Source organism: Rana temporaria, chromosome 3 (assembly GCF_905171775.1).
Source record: "Rana temporaria chromosome 3, aRanTem1.1, whole genome shotgun sequence".
NCBI classification, from domain to species: domain Eukaryota; kingdom Metazoa; phylum Chordata; class Amphibia; order Anura; family Ranidae; genus Rana; species Rana temporaria.
In genome coordinates, this window is record NC_053491.1 from 389145847 (window position 1) to 389173232 (window position 27386).

At 39.3% G+C, this 27386-nt stretch overlaps 1 long non-coding RNA gene across 4 annotated transcripts in view; it reads left to right on the forward strand.

Moving 5' to 3' along the window:
- Nucleotides 1-26805, forward strand: part of LOC120932923 — a 77985-nt gene extending 51180 nt beyond the window's left edge. Inside the window, exons 3-8 of one of the 4 annotated variants that reach the window (XR_005748046.1) lie at nt 6747-6793; nt 10536-10658; nt 17830-17882; nt 20742-20899; nt 26061-26087; nt 26559-26805. This is a non-coding gene — a long non-coding RNA (uncharacterized LOC120932923). The other 3 variants (XR_005748043.1, XR_005748044.1, XR_005748045.1) reach the window with 3 other exon arrangements.
- Nucleotides 26806-27386: the final 581 nt, after the last annotated feature.

Here is a 27386-nt window from a genome sequence, read left to right on the forward strand (position 1 = left end):
GATCAAGGGGTTAATTGTGTTCCCTATAAGTGTTCTAACTGAAGGGGGGATGGGACTTACTAGGAGAAATACTTTTTATGAACATACGATCAGTCATTTCTAGCCTGAAAGAACCTGGAGCTGTGTGTTTACACACACAGCTCTCGGTTCTCGCTCTGTCACGAGCGATCGCGGGTGCCCGGCAGTCATCGCGGCCGCCGGGCACTCGCATTGGCTCCGGAGGCAAGCAGTGGCCGCAAGCCTCTGGCGACATGTGCGCGAGCCCCTAGTGGCCACAGGGCGAAGTGTAAGTAACATAACGCCGCTTCGCCCAGCTGAGCCATGTTGCCGCAGTAAAACTGCGGCGGCTGGTCGGCAAGTGGTTAAATCGTTGTACTCTATTTATAAATTGCAAAACACAGGATAACATTTTATAAAAATGTTGTTACTTAATGGAAAATATTTTTGAAATCCGGGTTAGATCTACTAACCGCTATGTAGTGCAGGTAGATACAAATTGGATTGCATAGGGTGGCCATACACAGCTCACAGTTTGTCTGGTTTCCTGCTGAAAATGTAGGTAATGGGTGCCCTGTCTGCACCAGCTGCCTTGACAAACTTTGATTGTAAAATCAAAGCAGTTGGGTGGAAAATTGTCGGCCGAACAGTGACTGCATCCAATCAGATGCAGTCACTGTTTGGGTATTTAGATAGCTACAGGTGCTGTGACTGTCTAAAATGTATCTGAATACAATGGCCTGCAGGGAAAATTCCTCTACACTGTTTAGCATGGATCGGGAAATTAAGTGATTTTTCTAGTTTAACCCCGAGGGTCTGAACAAGAGAAATCTTAACGTGTATGGCAAGCTTTTGGTTGCCCCTCTTACTTATTACTATAGTTTTATTTTGTCTGTACATCTGGTGTTATTGTAGGTTGCTGGCATTTCAGTACATTTTTGAGAAGTAGGTAGCTACTAGGTAGCTACTTGAAGTATTCATTTATAATATCTTGATACAGTAAATAAAGTTTGTGTGCTTATTTCCTACTTAACGTTTTCTTTACGCTATACATTTGGTAAATGTAAGGCTGCTCATATATTATACAACCTGATTGTACAATCTTCTTTAGATCTACCATAAACTAAGGGCTTACCTTACATAGTACAAACAGAATAGATTTTTTTAGGTTTGTGCTCCTATTAACTTTTGGTAATAAATTTAATGTAGGTGCAGATGTTATATAATCAGATTGTATTGGGTATAGCCAGTTTAAGTGTTTTTATACCTGTATGCAGATTGGTAAGTTTTAAGCAAAATTGAGATAAGAGCATTTTTGCACATTGCAGGGGATCGATGGCTCCTCAAAGAAAGTTTTTTTTTTTTTTAAATAAGGCAATGTGATCTAGAATGCTGAATATACTTTTAAATGCAGAGTGAATTTTGTACTAGATTGTGGCCTTATTCGAAACACCGAGGCTATCAGCGCTCTCTGTTTTTAAAAGTATTGTGAGTTATTCAAGAAAATACGTATTTTTTTTGCCTGACCAGGAATTTGTATTCTTTCCAAACACCCAGTTAGGTTTTGGGAAATTAAAATCCAGTCAAACCACAACTTTTCAAATCCCATTCCATTATAACACAAAAAACAAAATCCACTTAAGTTTATATATTTTGACTGGCCATATACAACCCAATATAAGTAAGCATCGCAAACATTCTAAAATTGTTATGTCTATATCCAAACAACGTTTTATATATATACATACATATATATATATATATATATATATATATATATATATATATATATATATATATATATATATATAAATTTAAAACTTTACCTGCACAACAGTTTGTAGACAACATTAAACGCTGTACATTTGTGGGTGACGGCATTATCAGTATTAAAGAATCACAGGCTGTTCTTTTCAGGGTTGTACAAGCGCCAAAATAAATATCACAAAATACCCAAGAACTCGTACAGAACTCTGTGACCTTCAGACTGCCATTTCTATTTGTCCCAAGCTGCTGTTAAAGAAAGACTGGCCACATTTTCTATGTTTGGTAAACTCCAAAAATAGTTAGTCGTGAGTAGGCCAGTTCGACAATTTGTTTAGCTAAACGTGCAAAATAAACATAAGACATCGATGAAATAATATTTTCAAATATAACACAAAATAAGCAAAATACCTATAGATAGATAGATACGTACATACATAAGTAGAATGATGTACCTGAATGTAAAACATCCAAACACAGAAAAATCTTCAAAATAAAACATTGCTGATATGCTGGAAATATAAGCTTAAAAAAAGAGTTAGTGGTCTATTTATCAATGTTTTCACCCAAGAGTCACACAACTTTTAACCAAGCTATACCAATTTTTCTAACACAGTCTTATGTGAAAAAAATAGTTAGTTAAGGGTGGAAATTGAGTAAATTGTGGGCAAAAAAATGATAAACAAACCCCATAGCTGAATGCCTGCATTGAGTGCTGCAGATTTTATACTGTAATTGTAATAGTGTATACACAGAAAACAAAATTATGGAAAACTAAGTATATATACGGTATACAGTATATATATATATATATATATATATATATATATATATATATATATATATATATATATATATATATATATATATATCATCTATATATATACACTCAGTTTTTCATACTTTAGTTTTCTGTGTATACACTATTACAATTACAGTATAACATCTGCAGTGCTCAATCCAGACATTCAGCTACGGAGTCTGTTTAATATATATATATATATATATATATATATATATATATATATATATATATATAAAGATTCAGTTCAGGTATTCAATCATGTGAAAAGCAAGTTCCTGTTTACTTACCGTAAATCATCTGCACATAACTGGGCATTCAAAGTCAACACAGCTACAATTAATTGAGTGAATGTTTTCAACTTCTTTAGTATATAAATATATATATATATATATATATATATATATATATATATATATATATATATATATATATATATATATATATATATATATATAAATAGTATATATATATATATATATATATATATAAATAGTATATATATATATATATATATATATATATATATATATATATATATATATATATATACTATATACGTATATGTTCTTTATTTGGAATCTGCAGCTAGTGTGAGTCAGGTGTTTGCCCACCTTGAATGTTTTCAAACTTATATATATATATAGTATATATATATATATACACACACACACACATATATATATATATATATATATATATATATATATATATATAAATAGTGTATATATATATATATATATATATATATAAATATATCTATATCTATATACTATATACGTATATGTTCTTTATTTGAAATCTGCAGCTAGTGTGAGTCAGGTGTTTGCCCACCTTTGCTTTGAAAACCTTCCTATGCGTAGAAAGTAAAATTCTAAAAAAAAAAAGGATACCCCGACATCGACCCAAGTGTTCAATAAGGTTGAGCCTGATATTTGGCGGAAATGTTTTTTGATCTATTGAGATATTAGTATCCAATTGTGTGTTAAAGAATCCATATGCATGTTGGTGGAGGAGATCGGGAGAGGTATAACATCTTGCTGTAGATAGGTGTGACTGACAAAATAGCAGACAATTATTAATTTACAATATCTGGGTATATTGCTCAAAATAGAGTTGTAGGATTTTTATTTCTACCCCTCCCATCATATTGGTCCCTTAAGAAGCCTGGGTTCATGTTTTCCTTTAAATGTAATCCCTTGTGTGATAACTCCATCAATACCAATAAGTGATAGACTTGCTAACATGTTGTGTAAATCTGGAAAAAGTTACAATTATTTTATAAATTTATAAAAAAATTCAAGGCTGATATACTTTAGCAACAAGAGAGTGTCAATTATCCTGCCAAATACATCAAGATATAGGGCACAGTAATCTAGCTTAAAATTCATAAACTAAAATGTTAAAGAGCTAATGCAAGAACTACATTATTCAACTGAATGACTGATCGTTTACTGTAGGTATAAATTATTAAATATATTATAAACAAGGGTGGATTCAAATAATACATAAAAAAAAAAAATAACATATACAAGTTTTAGGAAGATGTCTCTTGATGAGACATTTAGGCTGATTAAGGAGTTGGCAATTCACTCAATAAAGTAATGATTAATTTTAATTATTCCACTATGTTAAAAGCACATTTCTGTTTATTTGTTTCAGTGGCACATAATTGGGTATTCAAAGTGAACACAGCTACAACTCTCAACTTCTCTAGTATGTCAAATCCACAGTGTTGATGATAAAACAGAATAAATATGAGTTATTTTGGGATGGTTTCTAACACTAATAAATAATATTATATTGATTATAACCATTTCAGACCTATTAGGAGGTTTTGAGTAATAAGCTATTTTGTTACTATTGACCAAATGCACTACAATAGGCTTATTTTTAAAATACAGTTTCTTTCCCTGATACATATGAGACGTTTGTATAAATGGAGCTTATAATTATAGATGCGAAAAGTGATAATCCTGTAAACGTATTTGCAGTCATATTTTCCTATATATTATATATATATATATATATATATATATATATATATATATATATATATATATATATATATATATAAAAATTATAACATAAAAATTTGATATCTGATCTCTTGTTAAAAAAAATATTTGTTATGTGTTATTTAATTGCATTGTATTGTGGCCTAATGTATTTCCAAAAAAAACTGAACTGTTATAAAGAGACAACAGTTTGAATTAGACTGTATAAAAAATTGTGAGTCTAAAATTGGTGCATTAAATAATCTGTGATTTGATTTTGAGTGCTTTCCTACCTAAATATACATTATTTAGAATTTGTTCATTTATATATATATATATATATATATATATATATATATATATATATATATATATATATATATATATATATATATATTACATTATTTAGAATTTGTTCATATATATATATATATATATATATATATATATATATATATATATATATATATATATATATATATATATATATATATATATAAAATAAAAGTTAACAAAAATAAACAATGTGGCTGAATTTACTAAAGGAGCTAATGCTTGCTCAGTAAATTTTCACTTTGCAAGGGAATTTTCACTTCTTAGTGAATAAGGTTAAACTGAGCTGGCTTTCAATTTTTTTACTCTTCTGCAATCAAAAAACTGTTTTCTCTTAGATCTGCTTGCACATGACTGGGTACTGTTCGCAAAGTGAACTTTTACCACATTCACTAAGGTAAAAGTGAAAGGTGAAAATTACTTTGCAAAGTAAAAAAATTGCTATTCTTTTAGTAAATCAGCCTCAATGATAACAAAAAAAATATATATTATTATTCAAAAATGTTACAAGACTTTATATGAACGTGAAAAATAGCTTCCTAAATGTAGTATTTTTACAATGTTTTATAATATTAACTTTATTTTGGCAGCCGGCTTAGGCTATTATACCAATTATATAATATGAAAAATATATAAATACACAAACTCTAAATGAGGAAGCTGAAAAAAATGTTCAACAACCTCATTCACCTCTGCACCACTGATAATAATTGTGTCAAGTGAAAACAATAAAAATTAAAAAACATACATAACGTGAGGGGTGTGAGAAGATAGCTGCTATTTTCAAAATACACATATAACATGAAAAAACACCTAAACCCGAATACAAATGTAGATGAGCAGTGGCGCTCATCTACATTTGTATTTTGCTTTAGGTGGTTTTTCATAAAATATATAAATACCTTACAATTTAACACATGTGAAAAACCAGAAATCAGAATTAAACAGGGAAACACTCTCAATTGGAAAGACAGCTTAAACTTAAAAATAAATAAAAATAGAAACAAAGATGATGAAAAGAATGATAATCAATTATTACTGAAGGAATAACCACAAAATTATTTTATATTTCGCAGGCAAATGTCAGAATTACCTTCACATTTCATACCAATATTATAAGATTTTATGTCATATACAAAAACATTAATCTTTCTACATTCATATCATGCACAGAAAAGCATACCAAAAATCTTATATTTAATTTAAAAAATGTAAGTCATACAGACACATTTTGCCATGGTGCCCTATGTTTTAGATCAAGTAAATTGTTATTTATATTTGTTTCTAGGCCATTTTTTTCTATCATATCAATCGGAATACTATATTTGAGGGAGAGGTAAATTATAATTTGCCATTTGTCAATAACTTTCAATATACACATTTATATGAAGGGAAATCTTTTATATCTACCAGTGATTTATAGATAAGATAACACTGGAATGTTTAATATAGCATGAAGCACAAATAGGGTATATTTTTGTAAGTAAAGATTGTGTTTTATACTATATTAAGATTGTGTTTTATACTATATTAAGGGTGTGTTTTATACTATATTAGGAATTATATTCAATAATACTATGTTAATCGCCTTACATTTAACATAGACTAAAAAGAGTTAATTTTTATGACCTGATCAGATTTTTTATAATACTTTCCATTTTTTAGGGAAACCCACAATTTGTTGTAAAAAATACAAATTTATAGTACCGTAGGCTCAGTTCACAAAGCAACAAGTGGATAAGGATCTTTTTTTTATGCCAAGTAATTGTAATTTTTAGACCTCAGCTGTAACTTTTTGAAAATATGGATCTGTACCTGAATTTGTGAATTGCTTTATCTTTTTTTTATTTAAGGGATGTGTGACAGTAGTGCAATGCATCGGTTACCTTCCTATTGAAAAGTCAGTTTTGATTTCTTACATTTTGAATGTCTTTTACAATGAATCCAAATGAATAATATAGTCTGATTTTTCTATGACAGCTTTATACGACTAACAATGTTATTAATGTCATGACGTGCGAATAAGTTATATTATACTCTATATTATCAGGTTTTTCTATACAGTTGAATGCATTATTTCATTATAATTATATGCAGTTGAGAATATAAGAATACACGTTGAATTTAAAAAAAAAAAAAAAAAAAAAAATATATATATATATATATATATATATATATATAATTTTGACACATAAGTCAGAATATTGAACCATATGTGATTAACATTGACACTTAAGTCAGAATATTGAATTATTAATTACTGTAACAAAAATGCTTTTGTGATGTAGCATGCTCTTTGATACTGCATGGGGTTAATGTCTACTGCAGCAGCCTTTGAGCAAAAAACAAAACAAAAAAAAAACACAATGTGCATTGCACAGGTTGACAATAAAAGGCAGACAGGAACACAGAGAGCTATGTCTGAGTAGCAATGTTTGGGACACCAGTTTAAGGTTTGGCAGCTATGCTGTAGCAGCACTAGCCCTTGAAAACTTAATCCACAGCCCTTGCACTGTTTTCTCCCACCGCAGCATCCAAACTGTGACTAACTACCTCATTATACATCCCCTGGCACATTCTGAAGCAAACTTATTATACGGGCCATACAAAGCATCTTAACCCATGCAAGTCAACAAGGGAAGGCTGTGCAACTACATGACGCTATTTTTATTTTCATATTTTTGTAATATTTCTATACTAATGTCTATACACTTGTTTTTTTGGTGTGTTGTTTGGGTTTGCTTACTTATTTTTACCTTGTATTCTTCTTTATTTATCCGGATTACCCCTTTATTTCGATTATAGGCTCCATTTATCAGTACATTTTTTTAATTTTTTAGAATGTTCAGGGCATTCTATTCCCAAAAAAATAAAACAAAATTAATCAAGAGACTGGTGAAAAGGCAAACATGTTACCTGTGCTATTAAATTTAGAAAATTTGAGAAACAAAATCTCCTTAACTCAGTAAATTGTGAAAAGCAAAACCAAGCATAATCATCAGGCAAAAATGAAAAAAAAAAAAAAAAAAAAGATTATTCTTATTTTACTTTTTTCACCATATTTTAAACAAAATCAGGGAAAAATGAAGAGTGATACTAAGGAAAGAGATATAAATGCATGGTAAGCATCACTGACATGCAAAAACACTACATAAAAAGGCTTTTAATCAACTAAAACACAAAAAGGAAAGTAAACTGATCGTATAATACAAGAATTAATATTGTTTAAATGTCTATTGCAAAAATATGCCTCTTAAAAAAATGATCAAACTGGTGAAATGACTTAAAATAATTTACCAATTAGGATAATGAAAGGACAAAGGTGTGTGCATATATAGACGGGTGATATGTGAAGTCAATGATGTGCCAACGTTTTACATACAGCTAAAACCCTGCACCAGGGTATGTTTATGGGAGTAGGGTTGTTCATTCACTGCTGAATACTTGGGTTGATGCTAACACACTGTAGTTGGTGGACGCAGTGCCCGGGTGCTCTCAAAAAAGCTTTAATAATCCAACATAGGCAAGTCTGGCATACATAGGCCTTAACCTCCCTGGCGGTATGATTCTTTCAGAAAAAAGGTGCTGAAAGCGGTACCATTATTTGCAATGAAATTTGGTGATTTGTACTGTAGGCCTGTAATTCTTAGGAATAACTCACTTAAATCTGACCAAACAAGAGTCTTGTAGGCATCCCGGGTATGAAATTCTTTTAAAAACAAAATTATAAATTATAATATAATAAATAATTATAAATAATTATAACAAATAATAATATAATTATAATAAAAATTATTCAATTATGTAATCAACTCAAAATCACTAAAATTTGCTCAGTTGCAGAATTGTCGCTGTTATTACTTTTATTTTTTTATGACAAATTTCCCCACAAATCGCTATCGCACAATTCTGCAAGTGATTATAATTTATTATTGCTGTTTTCTAGCTGCTCTAAAACCATTTTTGACATAAAGGGACACTTTTGGTTGCTATGGACAATCTACAGTTTGCAGGCAGAAAGAATAGTTTTTATTATATAAAAGAACATGTAGGGCACTGGGCAGACCACTAGGGACAAGGGGGGTGTGTATTTTTTACATACAGTACTGTAATCTATAAGATTACAGTATACTATATGTAATGTGTTTGTTTACGTTTTTGAATTTGGCGCCGTTCTCCGCTCCCGTGCGTCGTAACGTCGCAGGGAACGGAGATCGGCGGCACAGGAGGACGCTGTGTGAATCGAGCGAGGTCCCGCTCGCTCACACAGCGCGGTGGCATCGCTGGATCCAGGGACAAGGTAAGTAAACACTGTCTGTGGATCCAGCGAGGCAAGTCTGAGTCTGACTCGGGGTTACCGATCCTAGCACAAAAATCGAACCCCCGAGTCAGACTCGAGAATACAGCCAGGGGGGTTAAAACAAGAATAAATGCAACTGTAAACATTTAATTATAATCTCAGAATAGTGGCCTGCATCCCATGTCAGAAAACTATAAGGCTTCATTTCCATGGACGTTTTTACAGCCACTTATTTTAGCCTTTTTTACAGCTTAAAAACGCCTGTCCATGTTTTTATTTTTTTTATTTTATTTTATTTATTTTTTTAGCTCAAAAACGCAGGGGTAGCGTTTTTAGCGTTTTTGCGCGTTTTTGAACGTCTGGCGTTTTTACAGCTCTAAGGCTGGAGCTTCAGAACGCACTGGTCCTGGTTTTTTTTGCAGCTTAAAAACGGCTCAGCCATCTACAGTTTAAAAACGTCATGGTGGGCATGAGGCCATAGACTAACATGGAGAGCCGTTTTTAAGCTGCAAAAAAAGCTCAGAAAAGTGGCTGTAAAAACGTCCAAAAACGTCCATGGAAATGAAGCCTTAAAGTTACATTAAGGTTGCATTTCAAATACTGTCTGTGCCCCACTTGACTCTACTGATTTTATATATATATATATATACAGTATATATATATATATATATATATATATATATATATATATATATATAGCACGGATATCTTGAAGCACACTGTAGTCAGTATAAAAGAACACTATCAGCTGTTTAGTTTAATTAAAAATACAACTGCACTAATTGAGAAAAATGCTTAGTTTCCAGCAACCTCAAGTGAATGCTTCCCTCCTAGCATCCGCCTGAAAAAAATGTGCTGAGAACAGCAGTTTTAAAGAGTTTAGGTTTGTTTTAGTGCAAATTACCCCACGCCGCCTGTGCCACTCCCTAATCTGCTGTACTCAACATCACTAAATCGACATTTTAAAAAAAATATACAATAAATATTATTTTTTCTTTTCAACACATACACCTTTTTTCTCCAGAATTCTAACAGCTTAAACTACCATATCATGTCACAAAATTCAAAAGTGAAAGCCAGGAATGAACTTGGATATTTATATGTTTGTCAGCCACAGATGTATTGCTTACCACACATGGCATTATATTTTCTGAAACAAATGAGCTAACATATGGTTGTTTTCCATATATCCACAGTGCAACATTTAGACACAGGGGAGGCATTATTCTGAGTTTGCCCTGCTGAGCCTTACACAAATCATGATGTCCTTTGTAGGGTTATTGAAATATTATTAAAATACATCATACTAGGATGCATTGCTGATGATCTACTTTGCATTCAGATCTCCCATTGGACTGTACAGTTCACCGAACAGAAAGCGGCTATGGCTACATACTTCTTTAAGAGTCTTGGCTGGTCCCAAGTATTAAATGTACCAATAAATGTTTAGAGATGGCCACATAAGGTAAGAATAATTATTTTTTTTTTAACTGTAAATGTGGTGCTTTATTACCTATGGCCATGGCCATGCGCAAGGGGTGTACCAGGTGTGCCTGGGCACACCGTAATCCTGGGGTTGGCAACCTGTCAATGGTGAGCAGGTGACAGGTAAACCACAATCCTTCCTTGCCAACCCTCAGAACCTGGACTGGAGAGGTGGCGGTGGTGGAAGTTAGTGAAACCGATCTGTATTTTCCTCCTGCAGCATCTGAAGCTAGGCTTCTCCTCCTCTCCCCTCTGTCAACATTCAGCTACCACAGGAGGAAAATATAGGCAATCGGTACTAATATATACCACCCCTCCTTTCCCTGTTCCTCTTCCTTCTGTTGACCGGGTCCCCCATGTGCTCCCTTGCTCCCCCTTCCTCCCGTTGTTTCAGGCTGAAGAGCGCGTACGAGGCCGGAAAATATGTCAAACGCATATGTGTTGGAGCTTTGGGGTGCACGCCGTAATGCAATAGGCTGTGCACACCTATGCCTATGGCACAAGTGCTGCAATAACAACAAGTTCCAGGACACAAAATATATATATTTTTTATTTTATTTTTAAAGGGGATGTTAAGGTTCATTTTTTATTTTCTAAATAGGTTCTTTTAAGCTAGTGCATTGTTGGTTCACTTACCTTTTCCTTCGATTTCCATGAATTTCTCATTTCCTGTTTCTCCTCAGTAAGCTTGCCCCCATCATCTGGCTGGGGGTTAGTCAGCCAGAACAGCTTACTGAGTAGGAACAGGGAGTGAGAAATTCAGACAAAGAAAACAAAGAAAAACAAAAATTTAGAAGGGAAATTGAAGGAAAAGGTTAGTGAACCAACAATGCACTAGCTTCATGGAAACTATTAACCACTTAAGGACCGCCTCCTGCACATATACGTCGGCAGAATGGCACGGCTGGGCACAAGCACGTACCTGTACGTCCTCTTTAAGTGCCCAGCCGTGGGTCGTGGGCGCGCGCCCGCGACCCGGTCCGAAGCTCCGTGACCGCGGCCGCTGGAGTCCCGCGATCGGTCCCTGGAGCTGAAGAACGAGGAGAGCTGTGTGTAAACACAGCTTCCCCGTTCTTCACTGTGGCGCTGTCATTGATCGTTTGTTCCCTGATATAGGGAAACACGATCAATGATGTCACACGTCCAGCCCCGCCCCCTACAGTTAGAAACACATATGAGGTCACACTTAACCCCTTCAGCGCCACCTAGTGGTTAAGTCCCAAACTGCAACTGTCATTTTCACAGTAAACAATGCATTTTCATAGCATTTTTTGCTGTGAAAATGGAAATTTTTCCAAAAATGTGTCAAAATTGTTGGATGTGTCCGCCATAATGTCGCGGTCACGAAAACAATCGCTGATTGCCGCCATTAGTAGTAAAAAAATTTTTTTTATAAAAATGCAATAAAACTATCCCCTATTTTGTAAACACTATAAATTTTGCGCAAACCAATCGATAAACGCTTATTGCAATTTTTTTACCAAAAATAGGTAGAAGAATACGTATCGACCTAAACTGAGGGAAATTTTTTTTTTTTTAAATATATTTTGGGGGATAACAGACTCTCGTAGCCTTGTTTCTGAAATTCAGTATATAGTGTTAATCATTCCCAATCTATTATACTCAATAAATAAACCCTGACCCTTTGGCGTCAACTTAGGACTGTCCTACAAAAACAGAAACAGTTGGGAATGTATGACAAAAAACTTTTTCTTCAAAATGGACTTTGTGAAAGTGTATATTTTAAATAATTTCTAATCAACATCATTTACTCCCAGAGTTGTTGAATAAAGGTCGAAGATCAGAAAAGAAAAAATGATCAAGGAATATTGTTAGAATTATTCAATAAAGTAGAACTAAAGGCAAAACCTTTTTTTTTTATTTCTTCATTGTGTAAAGGAGGGTTATAACCTCTAAAGTTTTTTTTCGTGTCATCTGTGTCCCATAGGGAGAAATCCCTTCTAAGTGAGCGAATCCTCATTGTCACCAGGATCACCAGATCTAGTGTCCGCTTTGGAAGATTTGCCATCTCTTACTGTTCTGGGACAACCCAAAATTTTGGATTTTTTCTACTTCTACTTTCAATGATAACAGTAAACATGACAAATTGATAGGTGTTCTAATCCTTTTCCACTTTATCCAAGCTAAAAATGGTTACACTTTAACCACTTAAAGACCACCCAGAGCATATATACTGCGGCAGGGCGGCTCTATTTCGTGAAACAATGTACCTGTACGTTGTTTCGTGCACTAGATACTGTGGGCGCACGCATGCCCGCTGCACAGAAGGGAGACAATCTGTGGGTCTGGCAGACCCGTGGCATGCCGGTCACATGCTATCGCTCCACAGAAATGTAAACAAGGCAGATCCCTATTCTGAAAAGGAAGTACACAGAGATCTTCTATTCCTAGTAATCAGGAACAGGGATCTCTGTGTTCTTCCTGCAAGTCCATCCCCCACACAGTTAGAAAACACTTTCAGGAAACACACTAAACCCTTTGATCGTCTCTGATGTTAACCCCTTCCATGCCAGTGTCATTTATAAAGTGATCAGTGCACTTTTTTTTTTAGCACTGATCACTGTATTGGTGTCACTGATCCCCAAAAAGTGTCACTTAGGGTCAGATTTGTCTGCTACAATGTCACAGTCCCGCTAAAAATCGATGATCATCTCCATTACCAGTAAAAACAATAAAAAAAATTAAAGGCTATAAATCTATCCCTATTTCTAGACGCTATAACTTTTGTGCAAATTTACGCTAATTGGGATTTTTTTTACCAAAAATATGTAGAAGAATACATATCAGCCTAAATTGATGAAGACATTTTTTTTGGATATGTATTATAGCAGAATGTTTTTTTTTTTTTTTTTTTTAAACTGTTGGCCTTTTTTTGTTTATAGCGCAAAAAATAAGTTGATCAAATACCACCAAAAAAAATCTCTGTTTGTGGGAAAAAAAAGGACATCAATTTTATTTGGGAACAGCGTCGCATGCCAGCGCAATTGTCAGTTAAAGTAACGCAGTGCCGTATTGCAAAAAATGGCCTGGTCATTAAGGGGGTAAATCCTTCTGGGGCTGAAGTGGTTAACATAAAAAATAAAACAATGTCTGTGGTCCTCCAACAGTTCTGAGAGTACAAATTCAAAATTTGGACCAATAAAGCATGCTGAGGCTTATAGGTGTTCACAGGCTACCTTACCATCTCTGAAAGACCTGTGTCCGAGAAGCAGATACATGAATGAAGCAAAAAGAAGGGAAGAGAAGAGGTGGGGAAGATGACAAGCACTCCCTTTGTATTTATTCAGTTAGTACTGTATGTATATCAGGGAAAAGTGACAGGTTTTCTTGTTAGGGCAACCACACCCCTAACCACAAAATTGATACACCCCCTCATGGTGTCCCTGATGACTATATATATTTGTCTGTCAGAGCCAGGGGTCTATTTTTTCTGGAAACTCCATGTTGGCTCCCATGTGATAGTGTTTGGGCCTGGTGGTCCTTATTTCTACAGTGTTTACATAATAACATGTAAGCGCTACTCTGTGCATCAGTACCGTAATCCCAAGCTGGCATGATGACATGTCCCCAGGGGGGTCCTCAAAGCTAAGGACTAACAGCAAGTGGGATGTGGGAAGTGGGCATCATTCAACCAGGGAACTGCAGTGATCAGAAAAGGATGATGCTAACAGTCTGCTAAGTACAGCAATGGAAAGGAGGTGAGTATTGCAGCAAAGGCTGCTTTTATATTTTATGAGGTGCTTGGCTACTTTAAGTTGTTGTAAAGGCAGAAGTTTTTTTTATCTTAATGCATTTAATGCGTTGGGATAAAAAACCTTCTGTGTGTAGAAGCCTCCCTAATACTTACCCAAACCCTAAGGCCCCGTACACACGACCAAACATGTATGCTGAAACTGGTCCGCGGGCCAGTTTCAGCATACATGTTCGGTCGTGTGTAGGTGCGAGCGGGCCGAATTCCAGCAAACATTTGCCCGCCGGGCCTTTTCCCAGCGGGCAAATATTCCTGGACGTGTTTTAAAACCGTCCGCTGGAATCCTGCCCGCTCGGTCGTCAGTACAGACCTACCGTACATGTCCGAGCGCCCGCCGCCCCTCGCATGCGTCGAATGACTTAGACGCATGCGTGGAAGCCTTTAAATGGCAGGCCCGCCCACGTCTCCGCGTCATCGCCGCGTCATCGTCGCGGCGACGACGCGGACACGCCCCGCGTATTGTTTACGCGCGGACTTCTGTACGATGGTTAGTACAACCATCGTACAGAAGCCCTCTGGCAGGCATGTACGGTGAAAACGGACCGGTTTCATCGTACATGTTTGCTCGTGTGTACCGGGCCTATCTCTATCCAGTGATGTTGCAGGAGTGCCTTGGCCATCCAGGACTCTCCCTCCTGATTGACTGAGACACAGCAGCGGCGCCATTGGCTCCTACTGCTGTCAATCAAAGTCAGTTAGCCAATCAGGAGAGAGAGAGGGGATGGGCCAAACCGCAGTTCCGTGTCTGAAAGGACACACAGAGCAGCGGCTCGGCTTAGGTGCCCCCAAAATAAGCTGCTTGCTGTGGGGGTACTCAACAGGAGGGAGGGGCCAGGAGCACTGAAGAGGAACCTGAGAAGAGGAGGATCTGGGCTGTTCTGTGCAAATCCATTCCACAGAGCAGGTAAGAATGTCATATTTGTTATTTTTAAAGAACAAAAAACAAGACTTTATTATCACTTTAAGTTTATGTGAACCCTAAAAGTAAACTTATTTTATTTGCTGAGTGCTTGATCTCTTAAATATATCATTGAAATCCTAATATCTGTAGGATAAGTGGCAGAAAAGTGTTCATCCTACCAGAAATCTTATTAACTGATAACTTTCTGTGTACAGTGGAACCTTCCAGGAGAATGCTCGTAATCCAAAGCACTCGCATATCAAAGCGAGTTTCCCCATAGAAGTCAATGGAAACTAAAATAATTTGTTCCGCATTGACTTCAATGGCATGCAATGCCGCATGTGGCCAGAGGTGGGGAGGCATCGGAGAGCCTCAGGGACAGCTGGGCTGACCTCAGAAAGGCTCAGAAACACCTGATAATAGAGTATTTCCGAGTGATTCTGAGTATTACCGCCGCCCCCGCACCTCTGGCTAAATGTGGTACTGCACACCCCATTAGCTTGAATTATTCTCGTGTTGCCAGACAACACTTGCAAGCCGAGTCAGAATTTTTTTTTAAAAAGTGACTCGTCTTTCAAAATGCTCGTTAACCGCGTTACTCGTAAACCGAGGTTCCACTGTATTAGCTTCATTGCTCAGAGAACTACAGAACAGTCCTGTCCTACGGAGACAACACTTCTCCTTCACAGATACAGTACTGAGAGTAAGTGTTGTCGCTGTAGGTCAGACAGGAGCAGATCCACAAAGAAGTTACGACGGCGTATCTATGGATACGCCGCGTAACTTCTATTTGGCTCCGGCGTATCTTTGTTTTGTATCCACAAAACAAGATACGCCTGAAGCTGGGCTAGATCCGACTGGCGTACGTCTTAGTACGCCGTCGGATCTAAGGTGCATATTTACGCTGGCCGCTAGGTGGCGCTTCCGTCGAGTTCCCACGTCGAATTTTGAAAATTTGACGTTGTTTGCATAAGTCGTTCGCGAATAGGGCTTTGCGTAGAATGACGTTCACGTCGTAAGCATTGGCTTGTTGCGGGTTAATTTCGAGCATGCGCACTGGGATACCCCCACGGACGGCGCATGCGCCGTTCAGAAAAAACTTCATTTACGTCAGGTCAAGTAAAATTAACATAAAACATGCCCACATCTTTAACATTTGAGTTCCGCGCCCATACGCCGGCAGATTTACGCTACGCCGCCGTAACTTTAGAGGCAAGTGCTTTGTGAATACAGCACTTGCCTCTCAAAGTTGCGGCGGCGTAGCGTTAATACGATAGGCTACGCCTGCCGAAAATTACGATCCGCTACGTGGATCTGTCCCATAGTGTTTTTCCTGAAAAAAGAAAACGAATGCTACCGCCACAGAACTGCAAAATATTAAAAATGTATTTTTGTTCTGCAATTCCTAGAGAAGATCTTTAACAGAAATAATAAGTTGACAAGTAAGACAACTCCCATGTTTGCATTTCAACTGTGTATTTAGCTGCTTACTTGGAGTCTCTTCTTTACAGTGCCACCATTGTTCCAGTGTTGCAGAGCACTATGCCCACCTGTTGGTACATGTGTTGCTATACACCTCCATGTATTCCATATTGCTGTGTTTCCCAAGTAATAAAAAATGACACATCTGTGATCTCTATGACAATGGTTAAATGAATTGCATGAAATATCTGCACCTGTTCAGCAGCCAATAAACCACATGGGCTTTATTGTCATTTTAGATAAATGATTTATTTGCATAGGTGATTACTCTAGGCCTGCTCTGCTATTGCTCTGCTCACACAAAAAGGTGTGATGACAAATATTAAAGCGGAGTTCCGGCCACAATTTCACTTTTTAAATATAAATACCCCTGTAATACACAAGCTTAATGTATTCTAGTAAAGTTGGCCTGTAAACTAAGGTCCGTTTTGTTAGGTTGTTACAGCATTTAGACACTTTATACAATAGAAATTGACTGGGGCCATCTTAAGTGTGGGCATCATGAAGCCAGACTGTATGACTTCCTGGATTTCAGCCTTGCAGATCTCGAACATGCTCAGTGCTGCACAAGCAGTGTGAGATCAGGTTTCAGCACCTGTGCTGTCCAAGTCACATGATTCTTTGAGACTGGGGAGTGCACAGACTCCTGGAAAGTTACACCCACTACATTCCCAGGAGTCTGTGCGGTGCAGGTTAGGAAGCATTAAGCATCTAGGTGCAGGAAGTGGGAAGATTAACTATTCTGCCTAGCAACAACACTTTGAAGGCATCTAAAAAAAAAAAAAAAAAATTCGTAAAGGACTAATGCCATTTTTTTAAAACTACTGATGTAATGTTATATTTATGGGTGAAACTCCACTTTAACAAATAGGATATTAACTTATAAGTCTGCCTTTATAAAGTCCAAAGCAAGTCACAATATTCGATCTGTAGTCCGATATCATTTTTAAAAACAACCTCGATGTTCACAGACATACCTCTTTTTTCCTGTTATAGCCGTTGTTCTAGATATATACACCAATCAACCATTACTCCATGACCACTGACAGGTAAAGTGAATAACATTTCATTAATTCATTACAATGGGTAAGCATATGGATTCGAGTGAATTTGACAAGGGACAAATTGTAGTGGCTAGACGACTGGGTTAGAGCAACTCCAAAACTGCAGCTCTTGTGGGATGTTCCTAGTCTGCAGTGGTCAGGAACTACCAAAAGTGGTCCAAAGAAGGCAAAACGGCAAACCGATGAGAGGGTTATGGGCGGCCAGGGTTTACTGATGCATATGGGCAAGGCTGGCCTGTGTAGTTCGATCCAACAGAAGAGCTACTGTAGTTTAAATTGCTGAAAAAGTTAATGCTGGTTCCAATAGAAAGGTGTCAGAACAGAGGGCACGTAATTTGTTTTGATTGGGGCTGTGTAGCTGCAGACCGGTCGGGATGCTTATGCTGACCTGTGTCCACAGCTACGATGGGAATTATGGCATCCAGCGGCGGCTGGTGCTCAAAATGTTTGGGGGGCGCAAACAAACCGAAAAAAAAAACATCAATTGCCGCCACTGTGTCCATTAAACACAACCAATGTGCCCATCAAACGCCTCCAGTGTCTCCCCCTCAAATGCAGCCAGTTTGTCCCCTCAAATGCAGCCAGTTTGTCCCCTCAAATGCAGCCAGTTTGTCCCCTCAAACGCAGCCAGTTTGTCCCCCCAAATGCAGCCAGTTTGTCCCCCCAAATGCAGCCAGTTTGTCCCCCCAAATGCAGCCAGTTTTCCCCCTCAAATGCAGCCAGTTTGCCCCCTCAAATGCAGCCAGTTTGCCCCCTCAAATGCAGCCAGTTTGCCCCCTCAAATGCAGCCACTTTGTCTCCTCAAATGCAGCCAGTTTGCCCCCTCAAATGCAGCCAGTTTGTCCCCCACAATGCAGCCAGTTTGCCCCAAATGCAGCCAGTTTCCCCCCTCAAATGCAGCCAGTTTGCCCCCTTAAATGCAGCCAGTTTGCCCCCTTAAATGCAGCCAGTTTGCCCCCTTAAATGCAGCCAGTTTGCCCCCTTAAATGCAGCCAGTTTGTCCCCTTAAATGCAGCCACTTTGTCTCCTCAAATGCAGCCAGTTTGCCCCCTTAAATGCAGCCAGTTTGCCCCCTTAAATGCAGCCAGTTTGCCCCCTTAAATGCAGCCAGTTTGTCCCCTTAAATGCAGCCAGTTTGTCTCCCCAATTGCAGCCAGTTCGTGCCCTCAATTTCCACCAGTTTGTGCCCCCAATTGCCGCCAGTTTGTGGCCTTAATTGCCGCCAGTTTGTGCCCCCAAATGCAGCCAGTTTGTGCCCCCTCTCTCCTCTGCACCCATCAATCAACAATACATGTATTGTTGCCACTGCCGCCCACTATTTAGATGTCCGGCCCCACTGTTTTTTTTTTTAAAGTGTATTTTGTGCGTGTACTCGAGAGAGGAGCCGGACTGCAGGAGTTGGGAGTAGGCAGGCCTCCCCCAGAGGCAATCTGCCACCTTTCTCCATGCCCCGGGTGGCAATGGTGGGTGTGTGAGGGGGTCCTCCCACACAGCCCGCCCTACCTGCTCCGCTTTGAAGCCCAACGGGGCAGAGGGACTCCCTATAAGGGAGTGAGAGGATTTGCCTGCTCAACCAGCCCCGTTAGTCCTTCGCCTCTCTTTTTAGAGACCGCATGGTCAAAGTGCGTGCATGTTAACCCAATTTCGAGTGCGTGTAAGTGTGGTGGTTTTTGTGGAAGGGGGGTGGGCGTACTAAGCTCAGGCTTACCTCGCATAGCACACCCACCGGGAGCCGGGCTGAGACCACCAAACTCAATTCACATGTAGCTGAGACCGGGATCCGAACCCCTAGCTGCAGAGGTGAATGGCTTGTCAGCTCAGTGCCAATTGCGTTGAGCCAACGCAGCTCCGGATGTCCGGCCCCACTGTTGAGCGCCGGCCATCTGAATAACAGCGGTGGGCATGTTTTGGAAGTGCCTGATTAGAGCGTGATGCTATGGACGCACCGCCACTGATAGCATCAGTACTGGGCCACGGAGCAATGGCAGAAAGTGGCCTGGTCTTATGAATTCAAGAATGGTTTTAGGAATACAAGGAGTTGACGTGACCTCCAAATTCTCCAGATCTCAATCCAATTGAGCATCTATGAGATGTGCTGGAAAAACAAGTCTGATCTATGAAGGCCCCACCTCAGAACTTACAGGACTGAAAGGATCTCCTACTGAGAACTTGTTGCCAGATACCATAGCATATCATCAGATGTCTTGTGGAGTTCATGCCTTGATGTCTTAGGGTGGTCATAATGTTAAATAAGACTGTGCCAGAATTAGATTCAGGGTACCATAATTTGCCCCTGTACACTCTGTAATGTAACTGGTTAGACAAGCCCACTCTTTAATCTGCAAGTCTGTGTAAGGACACTTGAGCTGAGGGGAGTGGCTTTAACTCAGCTCTGCCAGCACAGAGCACTGCAGTGTGAGAGCGAAAAGGGTATTTTAGGGCATTTCCAACAAAAATCAGTCAAAGATCATGACATGCTGGGAAGGTGGGAGACTTCAACTGGCCTTTAAATGTAATAATCCATCCTAATAAGAACCCTACATGCAATTTCAACTTTCTTGAAGAGTGCCCACCAGAGCCCTTGAAGCCCATGGACCTTTATTATGCAATATTAACTTCAGATAGGAAATTGTCACTTTGGCCTGCCCTTCCGTTGACTCACAACTAGCTTATTTGCACTTGAGGTTTGCTGTAAAGGAGAACACCAAGCAGAAAAAAACATCTTTGAGGTCACCTAATCTCAGGTTTTGTTCACTTGCTGTTCATTTTTTGTTCTTGAACTACAGCAGCATCTGAGCTGAATGTTCCTTTTAGTTCCTTCACGTTGCTACTCATTCTCTGCAGATGGACCGCTCCTCAGCATCCTCACTTGCATTGGAGAGCTATGGTCCCTGCACTGGTCTTGATGACATCAGAGGACCTCCGACCACCAGAGCATAGAGAAGAACAGGTTGCATGGACTGGTATAGTAACACAGAGGAGACTGCAGAGCAAAGGATCAGGTAAGTAAATCGTCTTTTCCCAACTAAACAAAGGATATTGAGTGGTATTATGTGCATTAATGCAGAAATTTAAATGGATCCTAAAATTGCATGCAAATACAAAGTTCTGGATAGTATATGGAAAAGCTAAAAACTCAAGTAAGGTTTTTGTTGATTTGTGTGTGGCCACCAGGAAGATGCATCTTCCCTATCTGTCCCAGCCTCTACTGTCTTTTGAAAAGAAAGTGATGGGAAGTCCAACATTTTACAATTATCACAGGGATAAGAAAATAGGAATTGAGGGAATCTTCCAATGGGAACACCTGTTCTAATGAAAACCTACTTTGAAGCTATTTTCTCTCACTCCCTGTTGTGTCACGCAGACAGGAAGTAAAGGAAAATGTCCCAAATAGTTTTTTTCATTAGAAAGATCCAGTATATATGCTAATGCCACGTACACATGATCGGATATTCCAACAAGAAGGGGAGGGGGCACAAACAAACGAAAAAAAACAAAAACACATCAATTGTAGCCTCACTGTGTCCATCAATTGTTGCCACTGTGCCATCAAACGCAGCCACTGTTCCATCAAACGCAGCCACTGTGCCATCATTTGTCACCACTGTGCCATCAATTGTCGCCACTGTGCCATCACACGCAGCCACTGTACTATCACACGCAGCCACTGTGCCATCAAATGCAGCTACTGTGCCATTAATTGTCACCACTGTGCCATCAAACGCAGCCACTGTGCCATTAATTGTCGCCACTGTGCCATCAAACGCATCTACTGTGCCATCAAATGCAGCCACTGTGCCATCAATTGTCGCCACTGTACTATCAAACGCAGCCACTGTGCCATCAAACGCAGCAACTGTGCCATCAATTGTCGCCACTGTGCCATCAAACGCAGCCACTGTGCCATTAAGTGTTGCCACTGTGCCATCAAATGCAGCTACTGTGCCATCAAACGCAGCCACAGTGCCACCAATTGTCGCCACTGTGCCATCAAACGCAGCCACTGTGCCATCAATTCGTCACCATTGTGCCCATCAATTGTCGCCACTGTGCCCATCAATTGCTGACAGTGTGCCCTGTAAAATGCCACCAGTTTGCCATCTAAAATGCCGCCAGATTGCCCCAAAATACCACCAGATTGACCCCCGCCCGGCACTCTCGGGTCAGCCATCCTCCTCCACGATCCCTCAATGTCTTCTCCAGCCCTCAATGTTGCTTTAGCCAATCAGGTGACCCGTAACCAGACCTGTTGAACCTGATTGGCTGAGACGCGTGTCAGTGTTAACCAGGGAACGCACACCCTGTGCGCCCTCTGGTTAACCATTTGGAAGCCGATTAGAGCCCCCAGGCTGTAATCGGGAAGCCCATCAGAGCCACTGGCTCTGATAGACACTTCCAAAACACACCCACCACTGTTATTCAGATGGCTGGCGCTCAACAGGGGGCTGGCCACCTGAATAGTGGGTGGCAGCGGCGACAATACATAGATTCATGAATGCATGAATCTATGTATTGTTAAGTGATGGTGCAGGAGAGAGGGGGCGGCGCTCCTGCACCCACGATAGATGCGCCGCCACTGGAATGTTGGCTCAAACTTGTGAAGCATACACATGGTCAAACAAATCTTGTTGGAAATTCCGACCGTCAAGAATGCGGTGATGTACAACACGTACGACGAGCTGAGATCAATGAAGTTCAATAGGCAGTTCGGCTCTTCTGCTTGATTCTGAGCATGCATGTTTTTTTGCATGAATTGCATACAGACAAGCGGATTTTCTGATAGAAACCTTTTCCGTCTAAAAAATAGAGAACCTGCTCCCAATCTTTTGTTGGCGGAAATTTTGACAGAATAAGTCAGATGGAGCATACACACGTTCGGAATTACCGGAATTTCCGATCATGTGTACACGGCATTACTCTTCTCCACCTCTTCTTGTTCTACTCTGATAGTAGCTGTGGCTGCTGATATATAAAAAAAACTGCATGGGGGCATGACTGGTCAGGTGCCACTACACAACAGAGAGGAAGCAGATAAAAGAAAGATGACACCTAATGATGCCACATTAGATAGCGCCTATCATTGGTCAAAACAAAAAACGCATGAAGCATGAAAATAAATAATAAATTCACAAAAACTTGCTACAAAAATGAACCGTGCCTTACAGAAAAAAAAAAAAAACCCTACAGGCTTCTTAGCCATTCCCAATCAATCCAAAAAATATTTTTTGGCTTTACATATAGTTTAAAGTGGTTGCAAATCCTTACATATACCCAATGAAGTGACTATACTCAGGTGATACACATAGATAGTACCTGTTTACCTGTAGTTTTCTCTTCTCTACATCCTTTCAAGGTCCAGAATTTATAAAGCTTGGCTGAGCTGTCAGAAAAAAAGGGGGCGGAGAACTTAAGTTACACTCTGAGAGCTGATTGGAGGGAATGGACACACCCCCTTCACACAGCTCAAAGAAACAGAGCTGAGGCTGTCAATCAGCTGGGGGTCCCTCCCCTGTGACCTTTTTACTCTTGGTGTTAGGAAAACTTGTCAGATTCATGCTGCTGATAGTAAAGGAATAAAGCAGCAGACAGAAATGACACCTACAGTAGTACTCTTAACTGAGACAAGTACATACTATAAAGGGATATGCTGTATTCCTATTTCATGTCTGAGGTTGCAACCACTTTAATGGTTTTACTGTCAGGCCCCAACATATACAGTGTGGAATAATCTATATGTGCACAATGACTGCATAGCATAACGCACCTTTCACACCGGGACGGGAGCAGCGTCCGCGGTAAAGCGCCGCCGATTTTGCGGTGCTATTCAGGTGCTAGCGGGGCGGTTTCACCCCCCTCTAGCAGCCGAGAAAGGGTTAAAACAAGGTTGATTGCAAAACGCGTAGAGACTTCTGGGTAGTACGTTGTGTGGAACTACGTCACACATCACCTCCTGCCGCTGATACGGAGGCGTGGAGCGTACGCCAGCCGAGGGGATCCACACATTGGTGAGCGTCTTGTCACTCGGCACTGCTGGAAGGACTTGGTGCTGGTCTGGAGGCCCGTACTTTGTGAGTTAGACCTTGTTTTATATATTTTTTCAATAAACTAGTTTGGGCATACTATGCTATGATTAGTCTCATGTTTTAGAACTAGTTACCATCAGGAACCATATGAATGTTTTTGTGGAGGAGGATTGCACATTGGCTTTAAGGAGGGGATAGATCTACCTTATAACTACAGGCGCATTTCAAATCTAGGTCTGGTGAGTGCCCATTTCAGAAGTTGGTGACGGTGGCACGTTTGGGGGAGCAGCAGTCACATATTTATTTTTTCACAATAAGGAGCACTATTATTTTGCACTTTCATTGGATTTCCTTTATAGTATTGGACTTGCCTTGGAAGATTATATTGTATTTTATTTTTACTCACATTTTTATTATACTTATTAATTTAGTAATATTTATTTTTATATATATTATATTTTATTTACACAGGGTATTTGGCTTATAGTACTATGGACTTGATTTTTGCATAATTATATTGGGTTCACTATCACTGGAAATAAGATTGTAGGATTGGCGCAGTAACACATTTGTTCACTTATATTTTCTACACTTCATTTTGAGGCATACACAGTACTGCAGCAGATCTTTGGCACATAACGATTTTTTGCACCGGTGACATACCACATATTTAGGGGCCCATTGCCGGCGGTATAGCCGCGGTGTCCCATTGATTTCAATGGGCAGGAGCGGTGAAGGAGCACACCGCTCCTTCATCGCTCCAATGATGCGGCTAGCAGGACTTTTTTTTACCGTCCTGCTAGCGCACCACTGGAGAGACAGCAGCAGCTGTTTAGGGTCAGTTTGCAGGCGCTATATTTTTAGCGCAATAGTGCCTGCAAACCGCTCCAGTGCGAAAGGGACACCTCTTTTCAGGGCAAAGAAATACAGAAAAGAGCATCTGTGCACTTCAGGTCCATAGACTTCTGTGAGACTGTGTCTGATCGTCTTTGGCCTCAGGACACAGACCCATAGAAGTCTACAGGGCGCTAGGCGCAGCCAGAACAGTGGGACTTGAATTGCTGGGTGTTATCAAACTGCAGAACTGCGGAGGTTGGATTGAGTTAAGTATGCAGGCAGCTGTGGGGGGTGGGATCTCCTCTCCTTCTCCAGCTGAACTCAGTAAGAGCAGCTCCAGGGCATTCAAACAGAATGCATGTGCAGTGTGCTGTCTCTTTCTCTAGCTGAGCTCAGCCACTATTGCTAAAGAAGGAGGGAGCGAACTACACGCACACAGAGTTTGAACAGCCCAAAGCAGATGCTAGCGGGTGCACAATTGTAGTGCCCAGTCCGTCCTGGAAACGGCAGGATGAGGGGAGGGGGTGGGGTGTAGGGGATTGAGGGCCCCATTCCCACCACAGCTGTATGTGTAATCGGAGGAGGTGCAGCATTTAAAATTGGAGGAGTGCTGGTACTAGTCTGGAGATATGGAATTGCATAGAGGGATTTTTGGAAAATGTTGCTGGAGGTGAACCTGCCTTGTAAAGCTCTTACTAGCAGGCGCCCTAAGCAGATGCAATGTAAGTTCTGGTGTATTTCCCTCACCCAGGAAGTCCAGGTGCTATCTAGAGTCACCTATAGACATGAATGGATGTGCGTGGCTGTATTTGATTATATGCAAGTACTCATGTAAACCCTCATATAGCATACAGGTATGCCAAGGGGTATCATCAAAGGGGCACCAGAAGTCGAGCAGCCCAGGAAGTGGTGGACCTCATGCTGTCCTGGTCGAAATTTCATGACCCCACTCTGTTCGCAGTTCAAATTCTGCAGGAATACCAGGAGGTATCATCAAGGGGGCACCAGAAGTCGAGCAGCCCAGGAAGTGGTGGACCTCATTCTGTCGGAATTTTATGACCCCACTCTGTTAGCAGTTCAAATTCTGGAGGTAGAAATGTTTCTGTTCTTGGAATATTCGTTTATGCGTATTAACGAGTACATCCGCACACACAGCCATCTCTATGGGCAGCTATAAGCTGCACCTGGCCTTCCCAGGCAAAGGAAATAAGCTGAGATATACGTCAATGCGAACTCTTATCCTTCAAGAATTATTTAAGTGATACAATTAAATAATAGTGTTAAATATCTTTATTTTTTCCAGATCATTAATGCAGAGTTCCCGTATGTGGTAAGTTTGTGGTGTACACCGGACAAGACTGGAGAGCCTGGCTGATGTTTCTAGGCCATGTGGAGGTTCATGCTAGCAGTGCAAGCCCAGAATCGCTCAGTAGAATCTATATTCATATTCGTATAATGTCTGCACCTTGCCATGACTAATATTTAACCTCTCCAGTGCAAGCTGCCATGTCCCTGACTGCCAGAAAACGTCACACAGGAGAAAAGCAGGCCAGCCTGGTCTGGGAAATTAGAGCTCAAACAAAATAAATCTTAAAAAAAGATGTCTGCACATTTCGTGGACAATCCATATTACAGGGAATTTATCTATTTAGAGATATTATAATCTTAATAAAGTTTTTCTTGAATAGTACAAATATTTAAATTGCACCCTATTTATTGAAGACCTGGTTCATCTTCAGCCCAAACATTTTTTTTTTTTTTTAATAGATTTTTTTTTCAGTAATTTTTTTTATTTTTTTAGGTCTAATGAGCACAATCATGAAAATAAATATTTGGGATTGAAACTCCACTTTAACGAACTACAAGAAACCTATTGCGAGTAAATATAAAATAAAAAAAAACAACAACAAATAAAGACTCTACAGGCTTCATTGGAAAAGAAGAGGAGGGATCCATACCATAGTACCATGTGGCCTAAGTTCCCATCCTGGCCTCTCAATCAAAATATAGGAGAAGAAATTAAGAACCTGTGAAAGGAATGAAAAAAGGAGAAGAGAAGAAGGAGAGAAAAAAGTAAAGAGAGGAGATGTGCACCCCTGTTGTTCTCTGCTAAACCGTACTAATATATCATAATCCCTCAGAAAGGTATTTTATCCATGGTTCCCAGACTCTATCAAAGAAGGTGGAGGAGAGCAAGGTCTCCAACATCTACCAACTCCGTGATGTCCTCATGGAGGAGTGGAAGAGGATTCCAGTGGCAACCTGTGAAGCTCTGGTGAACTCCATGCCCAAGAGGGTTAGGCAGTGCTAGAAAATAATGTTGGCCACACAAAATATTAAGACTGTGGGCCCAATTTGGATATTTTCGCTTAGGGGTGTACTCACTTTTGTTGCCAGCGGTTTAGACATTAATGGCTGTGTGTTGTGTTATTTTGAGGGGACAGCAAATTTACACTGTTATACAAGCTGTACACTCACTACTTTACATTGTAGCAAAGTGTCATTTCTTCAGTGTTGTCACATGAAAAGATAGAATAAAATATTTACAAAAATTTGAGGGTTGTACTAACTTTTGTGAGATACTGTGTATATATATATATATATATATTTTTTTTTTTAAACTGTCATT